The 12,389-nt window shown below is 50.0% G+C and overlaps 1 long non-coding RNA gene across 1 annotated transcript; it reads right to left on the bottom strand.

The window, feature by feature from the left end:
- Positions 1-7,842: 7,842 nt before the first annotated feature.
- LOC141374467 (uncharacterized) lies at positions 7,843-11,730 on the bottom strand. The gene is made up of 3 exons (XR_012381382.1): positions 11,379-11,730; positions 10,315-10,545; positions 7,843-7,940 (listed from the first exon to the last, which is right to left on the bottom strand). It is a non-coding gene; the product is annotated as an uncharacterized lncRNA (long non-coding RNA).
- Positions 11,731-12,389: the final 659 nt, after the last annotated feature.

Raw genomic sequence — 12,389 nt, 5'->3', positions numbered from 1 at the left:
AAATAAATGAATAAAACCTAAAAAAAAAGAAAGAAAGAAAGAACAATTGCTTGTAAAAAGTGACGCTGCAAGATAAGTTTCTGCAGGGAAACATTAGTCAGGAGTCAAGACCTTGCCCTGAGAGCTGAAATCCAGCTGGAGACTGCAGGGGGTGAGGTCCTGGAGGCAGGAAGAGGCTGAGCATCCTGGGGGCGGGGGGAGAGGTGCGGGGGCCCGGGTGCTCCGAGGAGAAGAAAAAGGCACAGCTGGGGGAGGTGGTTAAAACCTCACACATGAGAAAGAACTGGAGTAGTCTCAGCCTTACTCCTTATGGCCCGTTTGAACTTGCAAAACTTACTTCATCTCCCCGAGCCTCAGTGTTCTCATCTGTGAAATGGAACTAGGCACGGACCCTAGATGTTGTAAGAATCAAATGCACTTGGGCATACCCCAGCTGACCTTTAGTGATCCCCTTACCCATGCCAGGGCTCTTCTGAGTGCTTGACATACATTCACCCGTTTCATCATCACAGCTACCCGATGATGTGGTTACTGTTTTACCCATTTTATAAATGAGGGAACAGGCACAGAGAGGTAAAGTAACTTGCCCACGGCTGCAGAGCGAGCTCCTAAGTGTCAGAGCCAACATTTGAACCCAGTTGGTCAGACTTCAGAGGCCGTGACCCTAATGCTACACTTAGCTGGGAATGCCTCATCTCACAGGGAGGGCTAGGGCTGGAGGGGGCCCCAGTGCATGCTGTTGAAAGCTGGGGCTCAGGGCAGGGTTCCGGTTGCACAGGTCCAAAGGCAGGCTGCACAGTGGCCATAACTATTAATATCACTACCGAGCTGAAGGGTGAAGGAGCACTCTACCTATTCTCCCCTGCAGCCCCCAGGTACTAACCCTCCTCCACACCCAGAGGAAGACACTGGCTGCTGCCTCCTGGAGCCTCGAGACCCCAGGGTGGCCCCAGCCCCTGTGCTAGCGTCCCCCTCCCCGACAATGGGTGCTGGCACCCGTACCAGCAATCTTGCCCCACTGCCCCACCGGGCGGTTGTGCTGGGATCGATGCTTTGGTTGGTGGTCTCGGCTGCTTTGCTGGCGCACCCTTAAATAAACTGCAGCGTTTCAAAGAGAAAAGGGAACCGGCATTTACTGAGCAGTTACTATGGGCAAGACTGCTTATCAAGCAAAGCCACGTGTCTCGTTGGGCCTCACAACTTTGTGAAATAGATATTGCCGTCCCCATTTCACAGATGAGGAAACCCGGGCCCAGAGAGGTTGAATTAATTGCAGCAGATCAGGAGCACTGTGAAGCATCAGACCCTGTCTGTTTGAATCCAAAGCCACTTATAAGAAGTGAGGGCCAGCAGGAGCTTTTAGATCCAACCCCCATAGATGAAGTTCCCTGTTTCTCATTCATTCCTTCTCACGTTGAGTGTTTCTGGGTGGCTGCTCTATGCCAGGCCCCGGATTAGTGACTGTAGCCACCTGGCCTCAGCTTCCTTCTGTTCAGCAGGGAGGCAACTCTCTATGAATCGTGAATTCGGAGACGTTGCCGTCATCCCTAGGTTCTCTGAGGGCTGACCCTCAGCCTAGGGGCTGCTTCTCAGGCAGAGGGGGATTCAGCCCCCTCCTGGGAGAATCCAAGCTCTGGGTGTTTCAGGAAATGTCTGACCTGCCAGGTTTCCGTGTGACTGATCAGTTAGCGCTGAGGAAGGGGGGCCGGGAGGGGAGGTTTCCCGTCAGCCCAGCTTTTGTCTCTCACATGAGCCCGAGACAGACAAACCACAACCACAGACTCGACCAGCTGTGGAAGCATCGAACAGGAAACCCAGAACATCTGGTGCTCCACTTCCTCTGAAGGCTGTGCAAGTCTGGGTGTGTGTGTGTGTGTGTCCGCTTGTGTGCAAGTCTGTTTTCTTTCCCACTGTTGTTTAGTGGGATGTGGATGCAGACAGGGTTGGAAACCACAGGCCTTGTGGTGACAAGGGAGCCAGACACTCGCTCCCCAACCCTGTTGGTGCCTCGTCCCTCTCCAGACAGTGACCCAGGATCTGACCCAATCTCCCAGGCCACCCTCCAACACACTGCACATGTTTAGCTTCAAGTCACTGTGCACTTGAAGAAAGGGAATTTTTTTTTTTTTTTTTTTTGGATTTAGGTGGTTTTAGAGGAGCTTTCTTGGGGATGAGGTGGGAGGGCTCTGCTTAAATATAACTTGGCCTCAGCATACAGACCCACAGAAAGCAGAGTCTGTGTGAAAGCTGTTTTTAAAACAATTTCAGGAGAATCTGTGGATGACCTCTAAGGCTGTGTGCTGGTCAGGAAGTTGTTTTCCACTAGTGGTGGGGTCCTCCATGTACGCCTGAGATAGACAGGGGCTGAGAAGAGAAGAAACGCAAGAAGGTACAAAGAAAGGGCCTCCCAAACTGTAGCATGAGGTTTAACTCTTATCAGTCACCTGTAGGAGGTAGGCATTATTATGCCCATTTTTAGAAATCATGAGATCAAGGTGCAGAGGGGATCTAACTCACCCAAGATCACTCAGCAGAGCCTGAGTTCAAAATCAAATCTGACTCCCAGCCACATGTTAGATCCTAAATCACACTTCATTCTCTCAATGAACAGTAATAACCTAAACTGTGCCTAGCACACAGCTGAGGGTCAACAAACGTTTCTTGAATTAATCAATGAAATGAGCTCTCACCAACGGCAGGATGTCATCATCACTGTACCCCAAGGGTCAATACGGTGCGGGCCAGGAGTTGGGGAACAGCGCACTTCATTCCCCTGGAGGGCATCTACTTAGCCAGGTCGACTGTCCCAAGTCCTTGTAAGTTCAAATCCTGACTCCGAGAACTTCTGAGGCCCTCAGTCGGAGTCTGGTTACTCTTACTTTACAACCTGAGCCACAAACTGCATGCTGCTCTTACAAGCGCCGGTTTAGAAAGGAGGTGGCCTGCTAAGGACGCTTGCTGGCAACAGCAATTTGGGAATTCAACGAGCATTTTCAGACGGGTAGGTGGCATTATGCATTCAACGAGGAATGCCCCAGGAGAGAAGCGATCGAAACAGTCTGACTCTCGGATATCTGCCCTTAACATAGCTCCGAGAGAGCCAGCTGGAACTGCAGCACCTCCGCCGATTTCGCGGGTAAGACGCAAGGCGCGGCTGCCAGCCAACCTCCACCACGTTCGCTCACAACTTGGTGTTTAAGAGCCACACATGCGCCAACCTGACACGACACATGCGCCATCTCCGACGCCCCGTTCGCCTTCGTACCTGTGGGTCTGCGGGGCCCTCCGCGGAGCCCTGTGACGTCACGCAAGCGCCGCGGGTGTGTGACGTCATCCGAGCGCGCCTCCTGCCGTGCAGAAGCCCTGAGCGCGGGCTGGCAACGGCGTTGCTGTGGAGACGGTGCGCCGGGCCCCGCCTCCGAGACGGGACTGGAGGAGAGCTGGTCAGCTGATTTGGGGGCGGTTTCGAAAGCGCGCGCGTAGGCCCCGTGGCGCGCTCGCGGCGCGGGTTCCCCTGGCAACCCGGACGCCCTAGCGCTTTGCGGACGGGCGATTCCCGGGAACCCTCAAAGCTAGAGTCCGAGCCCAAAATGCAATTTGAGGAGCTTTTTCACCAAAGATAGTAAATACCGGATGTGCCTCTGGCCCAAGTAAAGTGCCCTAGACTGCATCCCGTGTAGGGCTGGAGGCCCCAGTGAGGCTAAAAATTTATCGCTTAAGCAGCGTCGGGCGGGAAGCAGAGTCTGGCCCAGGAGATTTAGTGCCAAAAGTGACCTAACCCCTTTGAGTCTCAATTTCTTCTCCATAAGAAAATCTCCAGATCTTTCCCATAACATATGAATATATTATTTCTTCCTGAGAAAACCTTTCCGTGATTCTACTTCTCCCTCTAGCTCCCAGCTCATCTCTCTCTCCCTTTTCCTAAATATCACAGCTCCTTGGAAGAGTGTCTGTATTCGGGTCCCTAGTTCGCTTCCCACTGTACCCTCTCCCGGCACAGTTCCTTCCCCGTGGCCACCTTATCTGCTCTATCTGCAACATTTGAAACAGTTATCGCCGTCCCCTCCACAAAACAGTCTTCACTTAGCTTGTGGGGCAGCACACTCTTGGTTTTCTCTTCTTTGATTGTTTTTTAAGATTTATTTAAGAGAGAGAGCAGCCAGGGGGAGGGGCAGAGGGAGAGAGACTCTTGGGCAGACTCCCCTTGAGCGGGGCCGGGGGGTGGAGGGGCGGAGGGGCCTCCATCCCAGTACCCTGAGATCGTGACCTGAGCGAAAATCGAGTTGGATGCTCAACCGACTGAGCCACCCGGGCGCCACACACTCTTGGTTTTCTTGCTGTATCCCTGGCTGCTATTTCTCCATCACATTTACTGGTTCCTCTTCATTTCCCTGAACGCTAAATGTAGCAATGCCCCCTGGGACTAGTTCCTTGGACTTCTCTCTCTCTCTTTTCACTTAATATTTTAAGTGATCTCATTTAGTTCCATGACTTTAAAGGCCATCTGTTTTTGCTGATGAGAGCCTGGACCTCTCCCCAACCCTCCATACTTGAATGTACAACTACCTGTTTGGCATCAAAACTTGAATGCCTAGTAGGCAAGCTCAAACTCATCATGTTCAGAACGAAATTCCTGACCTTCCCCCACCAAAAGGTGCTCTACCTGTGTTCATTGTAATGACACCTCCATCCTTCCAGCTTCTCAGGCTCCAAACCTTGAGTTCTCCTTCATCCCACATTCGGTCTGTCCTATTGGTAAATCCTATTGGCTTTTTCTCCAAAACTTATTCAGAATTTTACCTCCACTGACACCATCTTGGACCAAGTCCCCATCATCTCTCACATGGATTATCGTACTGGCCTCCTCACTGGCCTCCCAGATTCTACCTTTAGCCCTCTCCTCCTCAGTCTGTGTTCACATGACAACCTGAATAATTCTGTTAAGAGTCATATCGTGTGGCTCCTGTGTGAAAACCTTCTAAAGACTCCATTTGCACTGAATAAAAGGCAAAGTTTTACCGTGGCCAGAAATGTCCTATACTACCAGCCTCCTAGAACCTGGCTGAGCCCGTCCCTTAACTGTGACTCCCTTACTCACTTTACTCCAGCCACATGGGTCATTTGCAAGGCTGTTTCTGGGACACAACTTGCTTTTACCTCTGCAAAGAACTTGTCCTCAGATATCCCCAGGGCACCCTCCCTCAGCCCCTTCAAGTCTTGGCTCTAACATTCCTTACTGAAAAAGGCCTTCCTTAACTTCCTGATTTGGGGGAGGGGGGCGCAGATGGAGTGGGGGCAAGAGAGAATCTTAAGCAGGCTCCATGGCCAGCATGGAGCCCAACACAAGGCTCGATCTCAGGACCCTGAGATCATGACCTGAGCCAAAATCAAGAGTCGGACACTTAACTGACTGCGCCACCCAGGCGCCCCTCTAACCTGATTTTAAACACTAGTCCGATTCCCCAGTCCCTCACTCCCATTGGGCTCTATTGCATTTATCACCCTCTGATATACCACATAATTTATTGATCTTATTCGATGTCCTGCTCCACATGAAGGCGGCAATTTTGTCTCTTTTGTCATTGCTGTATTCCCAGTTCCCAGACAGAAACTGGCATGTGAGAGGTGCTCAGGAAGTTTCTGTTGAGTGAATAGATGCATTTCAAAATTGGACAGCTAGTGACTTAGGAAAAAAGGCAATGGCAAACACTCACAAACCCTACCTCAGCCAAGTGATTAAGATTCAAAAGAAAGGGGGGAACAACAACAACAACAACAACAACAAAAAGTGTCATTAGTGGTGAAGAACCAGAGCTGTAGGGGCTTGGGTTCCAGTCCCGTTCTGCCACTTAGCTGCTTGGTGAACTTCAGGAAATTTAACCTTTCTGAGCGTCAATTTCCTCATGTGTAATGTCGTGGAAACAATACTTCAGCCTTTCACCCAACGATATAGAACAGCCCCCTATAGGAGCAGCAAGCCCTGTGCTAGTTGCTGAAGACACCCTGGAGAACTTGAATGCACATGTTTCTTCACCACCCCCCCCCGGAGTCTACATCCTGAGGAAGGGGTACAGACAATAGCCATATAGTCATCCAAATACATGACTATTCACAAACTGTGACAAGTGTGATGGAGGAAAAGCCATATGGTGCTGAAGGAGGGGAGGGGTGGGGGAAAGCGCCCCTGAGGGAATGACTTCTCAGTTGTGTTAGTCAGCTCAGGCTGCCGTAACAAAATGCCACGGGTTAAGGTGCTGAAACAACAGAAGTTTGTTTTCTCATAGTCCCGGAAGGTAGAAGTCTAAGATCAAGGTATCGCAAGCTTGGTTTCTTCTGGGGTCTGTCTCCTTGGCTTGCAGACGGCTGCCTTCTTGCTGGGTCCTCACATGGCCTTTTCTCTGTGCACCTGTTCCCCTGGTGTCTCTCTAGGGGTCCTAATCCCTTCTTATAAGGACACCAGTCAGGTTGGGTTAGGGTCCACCCTAACGGCCTTATTTGAACACAACTACCTCATTAAAGGCCCTATCTCCAAATATAGTCACATTCTGAGGTGCTGGGGGTTAGCACATGAATTGAGGGGTGGGGAAGCACAATCCATCTCATAGGATTATTAAGACCCCAAGGATGCACAGGAAGGAGATCTGGGACAAGGGAAACCTTCCAGGCAGAGGGAAGAATATGTGTAGAAATTCTGTGCCTGGGAGGACTGTGACAGGTTGGAAGAAATGACAGGCCTGCGTGGCTTGAGCTCAGAGGGAGGGGTCTTGGTAGGAGACACACGGGGGGTTGAGGGAGCAGAATGTACAGGGCCTTGGAGACCACCGAGGTCTGTTGTTGGTGATGATGTGATAAGTTTTCTTATGGAAGGATTACTCTGACCCCAAATGCGTTGGAGGAAGGCTACTCCCAGCTCCAGAGTTGTGTGACTACCTGACAGAGTGCCTGGTGAGCTGTTTGCAGTTAGGGCTCAGTAAAGAGTTAATAAGAGGGGCGCCTGGGTGGCTCAGATGGTTGAGCATCTGCTTTCAGCTCAAGTCATGATCCCAGGGTCCTGGGATCAAGCCCCACATCCAGCTCCCTGCTCAGTGAGGAGTCTGCTTCTCCCTCTCCCTCTGCAGCTCCCTCTGATTGTGCTCTCTCTCTGTCAAATAAATAAAATCTTTTTTAAAAAAGAGTTAACAATGGGTATTTTTAATAATGCCCGCCTGATACAGTTGATGGAAAGATTGAATGAAAAAGAGTCCAGGAAGGGACTTCATAAACCGAGGGATAAGCAAACATAAGAGCCCACAAAGGTTATGCATCCAAAAGTACTGAATCTCCATATTTGGGGGTGCTGAATATAAGTTAGTTTAACATAGTTGAGGCAGATGTGGTTTATGATTAAAATCGAAAGTTTTTTTTAATGTTTATTTTTAAGTAATCTCTATACCCAACATGGGGCCTAAACTCACAACCCCAAGATCAAGAGTTGCATGCTCTGGGGCACCTGGGTGGCTCAGTTGGTTAAGCGTCTGACTTCGGCTCAGGTCATGATCCCAGGGTCCTGGGATCGAGCCCCGCGTCGGGGTCTCTGCTCAGCAGGAAGCCTGCTTCTCCCTCTCCCACTCCCCCTGCTTGTGATCCCTCTCTCGCTGTCTCTCTCTCTCTGTCAAAAATAAATAAATAAATAAATAATCTTTAAAAAAAAACAAAAAGAGTTGCATGCTCTACCGACTGAGCCAGACAGGTGCCCCAAAAATTGAAAGTTTTAGATGAAATTAACACAAAGGAGAAAAGGCGTACATGGACGTACCCCATACATCTGCCTACCGGAAGCCAAAATACAGTGGAAATGATTTGGTGAGAAGGAGCTTACATCTTTTATTTCTTTTCTTCAGGTTCAGCCAAAAACTTCCCTTAGGTATACCTCTGGGGGGACCAATACACAGCAGGTACTCCTAAAAGATTTGGGGCGAATGGGGATGGTCAGGCTCTCAGTAACAGTGGCATTAGATGGCAAGAGGGTTTCTCGCTTTATTCCTAGAATTCAGTGTCAGGAAGCAGAATCTGGTGTGACCTCCCAGCCACCGTGAGCTTGAGTGGGGACTCCACCCTTTGATGATTTAATGCAGCAAAGACTCATTGCCTCTTTGTGTTGGAAGGAACCAGGATGAGCATTTCATCCCAATGGCTAAAGAGCAATGCCTATCCTCTTTGACACCCTGGACAAAGTGTCATAATCTGGGGGTGATAATGTGCCAGTGATGGGGAACGGTACAAGGCGGTCAGCTCATCCTGATTTTGAACAGGATGAATTGTTAGAATCTGCTGTGTACTATTAAGCCACATCTACCTCTTGTAAGTCCTGGTCTGGCCTTCAGGAGCTACACAGACCCTGATCCTTCCTCTTTATAGCATCAAGGATTTGGCAATACCTGTGTGGTGCCCTTCTGAGGCTCCAGACTTCTGTTCCCAACTGCACACACACCTCCAAAAGTGTTCTTTGCTTAACAGTGCTTTTATAAATATTCGTGTACACAAAGCTTTGCATACCTGTCTTTGGATACATTTCTATAAATGAAGCTGTTAGGACAAGTGGTACATTCTATAGCTCTTGCTGTATATTTCCAGATCACTTTCCAGCAGGGGTGCTTTCGTCTACCCGCCCACAAGTGGTTTACAAGAGACCCTATTTCCCCACATCCTAGCCACCAAACACAGGGAATTTTCATTCTTTTAATCACTGCCAATCTGATAAAAGAAAACGATTATCTCATGGTGGCTTCAATTTGCATTTCTTTGATTATGGGTGAGGTCGGACATGTTTTCCAACCACATCCTATACTTTTGCAATCGAGTTTTGGAGCTAACTGCAGGACCTTACATGTATTCCAGTTACATTTTATCTTGTTGGATTCCACCAATCATTCTTTCCTGTTGAGATAATTTGGATCCTGATTCTATAATTCCAATGTGTTGGCCTTCCCTCCCAGTCTTGTGTTATTTGCACAGTTGATAAGCAGTTATCTTTGGCTTTATCCAAGTTGTTGATAGAATGTCAAAGAGTTTAGGGGCCAAGGACAGAACTGTTTGGCAAGCCACTAGAGAACGCCGTGGAAGGACATCGTCCCATCGGCTGTAGGATCCACCTCGCCGTGCCCAGGAGCCTAGGCGGTGGGTGGAGCCTTCACCTGGGGCACAAGGCCAGTCACAGATTCCAGCCTTGCCACTAGTGAGCGGCGTGGTCTTCAGCAAGTGGCGTCACCTTAAACGGAGATGCACCACATGATTAGCTAATGGCTCTTCAAAGCTCTAGCAGGCTTTTCATCACTATTTTGTCCATAAGAATTTCTTGAGAACTTGTCAAACTATTGTCACAAGTCATTGCACTATGGCAAAGTGCTCACCCGATTCATTATCCTAGTGAAAGACATTCCTCCGATAGTCAATATGGACACTTACAATCACACATTCTAAATGCTGGGCAACCATTCATTTGATTATCTGCTCCAGAATTTTGCCCACGATCAAAACTAAGTTCACTGGCCTTCAGTTTATCCAATTAACATATACATATATATTTTTTTATATTTTATATATGTATATATTTTAAAATTTTTTTTTTTTTTTTTTTTTTTTACATTTAGGACATCTGCCTCGATTCCCCATGATCCCTCCAAGTACCCTGAAACATCAGAAATGCTCAAGGCCCCCTGCCAGGGCTTGTCAGATCTCTCGTCCCGGTCCAGTTTTCTTCCGTACAGAGAAGGAGAAACTCCCTGGGATCGCCTCCTGCCCTCCCAGCGTGGACAGAGGGCCCAGGGTATTGGAAGGAGGCTTAGCCAAAGCTGGGACAGCATTACAAGGAAACAGTTTGAATGGCTTAGTTTGAGAGCACAGCGGGGGTCTTCGTGAGACTGAAAAATGCCAACTGCTCTCACCACTAGCTGAAGAAACAGCTCCGTGGGCCTGGGAGAGGGACCTCTGGTTATGCAGCTTGGGGCTTCATGCAGAAACGAAGCACCAGCAGAATCGTCTTCAAATGAAATGATGACCCCTTTCTTTGAGTTACTTCCCTATCAAAAATCAGACGACTGCTCTAAGGAAGAAACACTAACCATTAAACAGTAACCATTAAGGAACCAATTTACGTGACAAAGCGAATCAGTCAGACCTCCAGCCACCTGGCTTCTTGACCCCCCCGGGCCTGGAGGGCAATCGCTGATTTACACCTTGTAAATGTATCACTACACTACATCCCACGAGTGCCGTGGCGTGTTGTGTGTGTGCACGCTCGTTCAGACTTGCAGTGATAGTGACAAGGATACTGACCCTTTTCTAGGAACCAGGAGCTGTTCTGGGTGCTGTGCATGAACGAACCCTTGCATCCTCACAGCGCCCCCGGAGGGGAGGTGCTGTTTCCACTCTGGCTTTCACAGGCTGGTGAGATGGAGGTGCAGAAGAGAGTGGCGGGGACCTGCCCAAGGTCACCCATCGTGCGCGGGGCCGAACTGGGGCTGGAACTCAGGCAGCCGGGCTCCCCGCGCCAGACTGCTACTGCCTCTATGAGAAAATGAGGAAAAGAAAGGAACAGCTGCCGGGTATCATTTCTCCCCTAGATGATGAAACTGCTTTACGAACGGCAGTCTCCACTCTGATGGGGTCACAAACCCACGCTTTCATCTCCCGAATGGGCTGTGTGGAAAGGCAGGAGGAGCGGGGTGGAAAGGGAAGCAGAGGGTACAAAAAACCTGCAGCCTGGGTGCTCAGCTCCGAGGGTTGGCGCATGAGCCCACAGCGAGCCGTGCGACCCCAAGGCAAGAGGCAGCGCGCTGGGACCCCAGAACCAAACTGTAACCAGGCGCGTTTCAGGAGGCAGGCCCTGGCTCTGCAGATCGGGAGGATTCCGAGATCCGTTGCGGTATTACGCTGGAGCAGCGCCGTGCCACAGGCTCAGCCAATCGACCAGCTCCCAGGATTGTCTTCCAGTTGCTAGACTACACCGCTTTCCAGTACATTATTTGGAATACAAAAAAAAAAAACCCTAAAATGTAAGTAAAGCATTTTCACACAAATAATTTCAACCGCAACAAGGCAACCAGGCCCCTGATGAAATTGGCAAGAAAAGGTAATGAACTCATTCCGATTGACATATTTAGAGGTCCTCTTGCCAAATCCAATTGGCAGCTTCATAATTATGGAAACATCCATGTTATTTCCACTCAACCAGGGTTAGGCCTGCTGGTATCTGATTCAATGTTTACTTCATGAATGAGGTCAGTCCCCAGCACAGCTGGGGTTTTAGCAAAGGAATCAGAGCTGCTGGTCAGCAGACAGCATTCTCACTAGCATCTGCCCAGAGTTGTGGGGGCTCGTGGAGCCACGTCATAGCTCACCCAGGTTAGCCGCTCTCTCCGGCATGTCTGGGGCCTGGCTCTTCTCCCTGCTCTGCGAAAGCCTCCCGCGGAAGCCATCGGAGCCCCGGCGACAGCCTGGGCATGATGAGATCACGTCAAGTGTCCCACAGCCCAGCCATTCACTCTAACCTGCTCCCTTTGCCTATTGCAACATCTCACCCCTCGTGAGTTTCAGAACTGCCGGGAAACAGGGTAGGGGTTTTGGTTGGTTTCTTGTTTTTAAGTATTTATTCCAGGATGGCTCCATTTGTGGGGTGTAAGAGTGACCCAGAGTGCCTTACAAGCCACCTCCAAAGGTAACCGTCTCATAAGCCCGCATGGCCTCTGGGTCAACTCCCCACACTGGTTAAAAACAAAAACAAAAGCTCACAAGGCCTCAAAACCCTCATTTTAAGAACATACGTTGATGGAGTGATGTCCTCTAAGTTCACAGAAGTTCCTGGGAACAGAGCTGAGGGCAGAAAGCAAAGGGGACGCTCCACAGCAGGGACAGCACTCAGCTCCAGAAGACTCTGGAAGCAGCCAGGGGCTCCAATGCACTGGCCTGTTGGCGCGAGTCCGGCGCTGTTGCCCGGAGCGGCGATGGGGCGTGTGGTTGGAGTCCAACGCGCCTCTTTCTCAGCCTGGCAGCGATTTCTTTATCTCGGAGGATAAGGTCCTAGGAAACTTAGAGATAGTGATTTAGTTTGGGTCCCAAATAAGTGTGGGCACCACGGGTTGGAACAGTTTTGCCTAACAAAATCGGGGCAGGGGTTGGGGCGGGCGGGGGTGGGGGACCTGGAGCCCGAGATGGTTTAGGAGCTGCAGACGAAGGCGGATCTGATAAAAACGCTTCCTCTTTCTCCACGTTGACAAAGCAGAGGAGGTGCCATGCTGCATTCTCACCTCCCAATGGGCCAACGGCTGCTGATAAAAATGGGAGGACACCACGGAGGAGGTGCTGTCCCAGACATAAAGGGGTGAGCTGTCTCTTCCTCTGACCTCAGCCGA

The sequence above is a fragment of the Callorhinus ursinus genome, unplaced genomic scaffold (assembly GCF_003265705.2).
Source record: "Callorhinus ursinus isolate GAN/ISIS: 27379988/994484 unplaced genomic scaffold, GSC_fseal_2.0 scaffold18, whole genome shotgun sequence".
NCBI classification, from domain to species: Eukaryota; Metazoa; Chordata; class Mammalia; order Carnivora; family Otariidae; genus Callorhinus; species Callorhinus ursinus.
Note: the sequence above shows the minus strand (reverse complement) of the source record. Positions and strands in the feature narration are given on the sequence as shown.